This window comes from Octodon degus, unplaced genomic scaffold, assembly GCF_000260255.1.
Source record: "Octodon degus isolate 3935 unplaced genomic scaffold, OctDeg1.0 scaffold00007, whole genome shotgun sequence".
Taxonomy (NCBI): Eukaryota; Metazoa; Chordata; class Mammalia; order Rodentia; family Octodontidae; genus Octodon; species Octodon degus.
Genome location: NW_004524583.1, coordinates 11472071 through 11479651, shown reverse-complemented (window position 1 = coordinate 11479651; position 7581 = coordinate 11472071). Strand labels below are relative to the sequence as shown.

The window sequence follows — 7581 nt, the reverse complement described above, 5'->3', positions numbered from 1 at the left end:
TTATGCAGGATCAGCAGCAAAAATAAACTATGACTTAGAGGATATCAAATAATAAATTCATGCCAAAACAAAAATCACAGTTCTGGTTTTTCCCACTATGCTGATACTTTTAAAACGTTTTACAAAAGTTATGCCATGACAAATAACTGTAGACATCAATAAGACAGTGTGTAGCTCTGTATAAAGTTCTATATATTTATATGCTGCAGCTAATTTTTTTTTTAAGAGAAGGGTCTATAGGGTGTGCAGGGTCTCATTGCTAGATCAGACTCATAGTGATCCACCTGTTTACAGCCTCCCAAGAGCTAGAATTACAGGCGTGTGCCAACATGCCCAATCTCAATTGCCATCTCAGTGTGCCCCCGGGGGTGGGTCCAGCATAGCAGCCCTGGGGATCGAACCCCTGGCCCCTGTGCCTGCTTGCAGGTATTTTAATCTGCTGAGCTATTTGACTGGCCCATTGCAGCTAATTTTAGACACAAACTCATGGCTTCAGACATCAACTTTTAAAACAAGAATATCCCATCTTACCAAATCTTTATTTGATTTATTTTTTTGTCAATAAATTAAGGTATGTCTAGTGTATATTCATAAGCACATTAGGATAATACATATATGTGAAATACCCCCAAGAAGTCATTTGTTAGAGTTTTTAGCCTTAGTCATTAGCCAAATTTTCCTTACATGCTAGCTAGCAGTTGTTCAGAAAAGCGCCACAATTCTGAGGAAACCGCAGGCATCTCTTGGTGGGAGGTTTGCAAGTGGCCAATCTGAGAGAGCATTTATTCAGTGCTTCTTGTTGTGATTGGCTGCTGCCGTATAACCTATCTCCAGCAGATGCAACAGCATTCCCTCATCATAACAGGTTCTTTTATATATGTTTGTAGCTTTCTTAAGTGGTCTCAGTTTTGTTCTTCTTAAAACCCTAAGATGCCACTAAAAATACTCTCCATCTTTGAAGACTATTACTATTTTATTAAATTACATAACTGTGTGATACACAGCATAGTTAGGGTTTACACTATTAAAATAGACACACATACACAGTTTTCTGACCATGCCTGAAATTCATGGGTTTTCACAATTTTCAGGTGCTCTAGAAACATAACATCCGTGAATTTCAGAGGTTCAGTATACATGTGTGGGCACACACACATTTGTTTAATAAATTCCTGAAAAGGATTCAGACGTTTTCTCTTTGTAATCACCTCTTGTTCCTAGATTTAGACTATTTCCTACTTCAAAATCACATCCAACACTATCATTATTTCTCTTCTGTCATCAGTAACATTGTTACACATATTGCTGATACTATCCAAATGAATCCAGAATTGCCTTAAAGGTTGGATATTATGGCAGATTAGCTTCAAAAGGCAGCCTAATTTTCTTCAGAATTCAAAAGAAAAGCCTTTTTAGGGCTGTCCAAATAGCTCAGCAGATTAAAGCACCTGCTTAGGCAAAAGCAATGGCCCAGAGTTTGATCCCTGGGCTTGCCATACTGGCACCGCCTCCGGGGTGCAGAGATGGTGATTCAGAGTGGGCATAGTGCTATGCACCTGTAATCCCAGCACTTGGGAGGCTGTAAACAGGAGGATCACTATGAGTCTGATATACACAGTGAGGCCCTGTAGACCCTGTCCAAAAAAATACAAAAACAAAAACAAAAAAAAAGAAAAGCTTTTTTATGCAAATAAAAATAGGATACTATGACTGATTAACTGCAGAAATAATTCTTTGTATAAGGGATGTCACCAGTAACTCTCACATTGTTAGCTGTATCTACTATATATATTCAACCAGTATTAAATTAGTCCATTTGAAAAATCTCAACTTAGCATCCTTCCAGTTATTCTGGTTGTTACGAGAATCATAAATTAATAAATTATGCAGTCAGTCCTAACTCAGAGCAAATGAAATAATCCATTTAAAATGCTACTAAAAAGTACAGTTCTACCTTTGTACAAGTACAGACTTAAAGACACATTGTAGCTGCTTTATCTCAGCATTCTGATTCACAAACAACAAAAGCCTTTAACACCAGGGTAAAAGCTATAAAACCAAGTTTTAATAAACTGTTGACATATACATGATTAGACAGAAGAAAGAAAAAGTACAGGAAGAAAGTTACTTCATCAAATCAGAAGAGCTGTAACACCTGAAATTATAAATCCAATGCTGGGAAGTCTCAGTATATGGCATGCAGGGTTCTGACTGGGAAATGTTGCGGCTAAATGACCTCTCCATGGAGAAGAGACCAAAGTCCCCCAAACAGCAAGGCCCTTTAAGTGGCAGTTGAAACAAAAGTGACAATGTCTGGGCTGTGTATATGACTAAGAAGCAGGGAGTTTGTAGTCCCCAGGAACTGGCCAAATACCTGAGGGAACAAACATTTAGTTCTAGAGAGGTAAGAGACTGTCCTTAGGAGCTGACCATGCTCACAAGGAGTTTCTCTTTATGTTGTATTGTCCTGTCTAGATATCCTTACATCTGACCTGTACGCCAAAGCCAGGCACTGAATTATGAACAAGGAAGATCTTTGTGTACTTAATTTGACCTTTAGGAAGGAAAAAAAAAATTTTGGAAATCTGTGAAAGCATCTTCCTTACCCAGTGAAAAATACCTATTTCATAATAGAAATGAAATTTATTGGGTCCTCCATAGTTCAGGGGGGTGCAGGAAGTGGAGGGCACATGTGAGGCAAAAGCACACAAAAATGAGCAGTGCCTTGAGAAAGTAGAACAAAGGCAATAACTTGTTAATTAGAAGAACTATTTGGTCTCTAAGGTTGCCAGTGTATTGCTCTGGAAAAGGAAGTGTCAGCTCCCACAGCTACAGTCTTACCTTGCCTCCAGAGGCTGTGAATACAGAGAACACTGTGGTCATCAACTTAACCCTTGCACAGCCCAGTCCCTAACCGTGTTACACAGCGAAAAAAAATGTCACTGGGGCCCCGGGGAGATGGCTCAGTGGAATAAGCGCTTCCCTGGCAAGCACAAGGGCCTGAGTTCAATCCCTGGTTCCGCAAAAAAAAAAAAAAAAAAAAAAAAAAAAAAAAAAAAAAAAAAGTCACTGGAAGAAAGGTGTGAGTTTGAATATATGTTCTTGACATGACAGGATGTGTTTATGTATGATAAACATTAGCATATGGTAAATATTTTTAAAGTGAACATAATTTCATATAGGGATCAAGCTTAACTAATTTTCAAATTCTGTATGTTTAAACATGGTATTGGCACAAGAACAAAATGGGGGATGCAGAAAGCAACCCCATGCACCATCAGCCATCTGATCTTTGACATAGGGGCCAAAAACTTGCTGGGGAAAAAAGGAACCTTCAAATGGTGCTTGGAAACTTCATTGTCCATGTGTAGAAGAATGAATCTAGACCATTATCTCTCACACTACACTGAAATGAAAATGAACCAAAGACTTTGGTATTAAAACAGAAACACTGAATCTGCTGTAAAGTAAAACTCTTGAAGATAAAAGTTTAAGCAAGGACTTTCTGAGCAAAACCTCAATTGCATAAGATAATAAGAATCAAAAGATGAAATTGTGTCAAAATAAAAATCTGCACAGAAAAGCAAACAGTACCAACCTACAGAATGGGGAAAAATTGTCAGCTAGTGCATATTTTTGGAAAAATAAATTTGTGGAAAAATATTATTTTCATAGAAATTATGGTGTAAATGCTTTAATTACAAACTGGTAGAATAGAAAAGGGGGTTATAAACATTGATTTCTGAATGTACTTAAATATGAGAGAACTAATATGTAAAGAACCCAACATAAAAAACCCATTCAAGAAATTGGCAATGCTTCTCAGTAGAAGTTCAAGTAGCCAATGAGTACATGAAAAAATATTCAGTATCTTTGGCCATTAGACAAATGCAAATCAAAACAACACTGAGATACCATCTTACCCCAGAAATAATGGCTATCAACACAAACTTAAAAACAAATGTGGAAAGGATGTGGGGAAGAAGAAAACCTTAGAAATCAGCATAGAGATTACCTTAAAAAACTAAAAGTAGAAATTCCATTTGACCCACCTACATTTTTTTTTAATTTTCATGAGAAAGAAATGGCAATGAGACAGTTTCAAAACAGGTTGGTAGGACAGTTACAATAATTAATACAGTGCATATTATTGTCTTCATAGTAGTTATTCAGAGTACAAGATGCAGACATGATACCTTGTCTAAACACTATTAGTACAAATCTTCTCATTGAACTAAGAGAAAGTAGCTGTATATCCTAACATATATATATATATATATATATATATATATATATATATATATTTACTACAAAATAGTCCTTCATTTATATCCCTTGTTTTGTTTTGTCAGAAATGGGTGTTTCATTGCCATTCAAATATTGTAACCCACCTACATTTTTAATGAGTATCTTCATCAAAAATTAAAGACATTGCTTTTTTCCCTCTGTGGTGCTACTTGGCCTGCAGGTCTGTGTAGGGCTGCGGACGCAGGTCTGTGTTACACAGGATGGGTTTTGTTAAGGTTGTCAAGAATAAAGAGATACCAAGAGATACCAAGTGAAGTTTAAGAAATGAGAAGGCAAAACTGATTACTATGCTAGGAAATGCTTGGTAATACAGGACAAAGATAAGTACAGCACGCCTAAATACAGGATGATAGTTCATGTCACTAACACAGATATCATTTGTCAGATTGCTTATGCCCGTATTGAAGGGGATATGATAGTCTGTGCGGCATATGCACATGAACTACCAAAGTATGGTGTGAAAGTTGGCCTAACAAATTATGCTGCAGCATATTGTACTGGCCTGCTGCTGGCCCACAGGCTTCTCAGTAGGTTTGACATGGATAAGCTCTACGAAGGCCAGGTGGAGGTGACTGGAGATGAATACAATGTGGAAAGCATTGATGGCAAACCTGGTGCCTTCACCTGCTGCTTGGATGCAGGCCTTGCTAGAACTACAACTGGCAATAAAGTTTTTGGAGCCCTAAAGGGTGCTGTGGATGGAGGCTTGTCTGTCCCTCATAGTATCAAACAATTCCCTGGTTATGACTCTGAAAGCAAGGAGCTTAATGCAGAAGTACATTGGAAACACTTCATGGGTCAGAATGTCGCAGACTATATGCGCTACCTAATGGAAGAAGATGAAGATGCTTACAAGAAACAGTTCTCTCAGTAAATAAAAAACAATGTAACTGCAGACCTGATGGAGGAGATGTATAAGAAAGCTCATGCTGTTATACAAGAGAATCCAGTCTATGAAAAGCAGCTAAAGAGAGAAGTTAAAAAGAAGTGGAACTGTCCCAAAATGTCCCTTGACCAGAAGAAAGATAGGGTAACTCAAAAGAAGGCAAGCTTCCTCAGAGCTCAGGAGCGTGCTGCTGAGAATTAAACCAAATTTCTATGAAGATTTTTCAGATAAAGATCAATAAACTTATTCATCAAGCAAAAAAAAAAGACATTATTCACTTTACTTTGACATGTACATGATCATATTTTACAGCAGCAAAACTCACAATAGATAAGTCTTGAAAATATATATATTCAAAGATGAATGGATAAAGAAGATGCATATATACACAGTGGAATACTACTCAGACATAAGGAAAAAACGGTCCTTTGTAGGAAAATGTATGCACTCTGACATAATGATAAGTAAAATAAATAAAGCATATAAAGTTAAACATTGCATAGTTTCTATCATGAAACACCCAAAGTATAAATGATTTAAAGAGCAAAGTAAAATACAGAAGAGGGAGATAGATCTTTTGCAGATAGGAAGGAGATGTAGTGATGAAGGAAAAGGCAAAGGTGAGGATGGGGAAGAAAGGGTTAAGATGTGACATGCATGTGTACCAACTTCCTTTGGTAAATGTATTCATTATGTATTACAAATATGTACTAATAAAAATGTTTCCAAAAGAACGTTGGTATATTTAAACAATTGGTATATTTATTTATTTTAGAGAGAGAGAGAGAGAGAGAGAGAGAGAGAGAGAGAGAGAGAGAGAGAGAGGCCAGCTCAGCCCACCAGGGGGCGGGCTGGCTGGCATGTGGTGCTGGGGGATTGAACCGCGGTCCCTGATGCTTTGCCAAGCTTGTTCTAAGTAGGTGCTTTAGACCACTGAGCCATCTCTCCAGCCCTAAACAATTGGTATATTTAAATTTTCATAGTACTCAGGAGTTTAGAAACATAACTCTGACCTGAGCCCAGATGAAGGAGAGTCCACTCTCTTGAAATATTTAAACCAGGTAATTAAATTTGTGGAAAAAATACTATTTTCATAGAAATCATGGTGTAAAATACTTTGATTACAAAACTGGTAGAATAGAAAAAGGGGTTATGAATGTTGATTTCTGAATGTACTTAAATGTCAAACCCAGAAAAAGTTTTTTGTGGGAGAGGCATAATTGATCTTCAGCTGTTTTAGTCCATATATGAAGACTTTGCTGGAGTTAAAGTACAGTTTTAAAGGGAAAAGTCACATTAAAGTGAGAGTATAGATTTTGAGAGGGAAACAGGTGGTGATCTTCCGCAGGGTCTTATTAGGAAGCTTAACGAAGCCTTGGATTACTTTCACAGATTTCAATTGAATAAGCAGCAATGCCAATGCCTTCTCTGAATATCCACCTTCTGCAAAAAAAGTTATATCATCCACTGTAACAGCAGGACAAATGTGGGAAATGCACAAAGTGGCTGATAATGAAAAGATATTCTGTAAGCTTTTTTTTATTTTATTTTATTTTATTTTATTTTATTTTATTTTTTGGTGGAGCTGGGGCTTGAACTCAGGCCCTTGAGCTTGCCAGGCAAGCACCTATTTTACTGAGCTATACCCCCAGTCCCCTCTGTAAGTTTTTAGAGCCAGGCTTTTTAAAGGAATTGTTGAAATCCTCAGACATAACTTGATCTTCTTGCCCCTCTTGTCAAAACTCAGTGCTTGACATTTTTTTTTTAACATTTTGAATGTGTAGCATGAAGCACTTTTCTATAAAGTCTCTGACCACTTAGGTGGTTCATTGCAAGCTGAGTTTGGCTTATATCTTCTATCTGAACCAAGAAATTTTCATTTTTATTAAATAAAACTTTCAATTGATTTATATCATCATGTACTCCAAGTAGGATTAAAAACCCGTGTTGCATGATAAGATCAGCATTGAGATTGGTGACACACAGAGCACAATATGAACTAGTATGCCATTAGCCCAGGAATGACCATCCTTTTGGGGACAGAAGAAGTGATTATGAAAACCCCAAGAGCTCCAGACCTGTTATGTGAAGATGTCCAATGACTGGAGTAAATCCAGCAGCTCCTGGATGTGGTCAAGATACTATACTGGGTGTAGTACAAGCAGCAACCATAGGAAGTCCAAGGGGTGGCTGGCAAGCAGCAGTAGCAGCAAGGTCTGAGTTAATTCTCTGGTTTTCATATTATTTCACACTAAAGGTAGTGGTTTTGGAGAAGTACATTTACAGAGCGCAGCATGCATTTGTAGATATCCTACCATCCAGAGCCATTTTGGCATAGTGTGTATTCACCGGGGGAGCATAATGAAGTAGGGCCTGAAATTTGTTAT

The 7581-nt window shown here is 37.5% G+C and overlaps 1 pseudogene; it reads left to right on the top strand.

The window, feature by feature from the left end:
* The first annotated feature begins 4493 nt into the window (after window positions 1-4493).
* Window positions 4494-5400, top strand: LOC101579215 (annotated as a pseudogene).
* Window positions 5401-7581: the final 2181 nt, after the last annotated feature.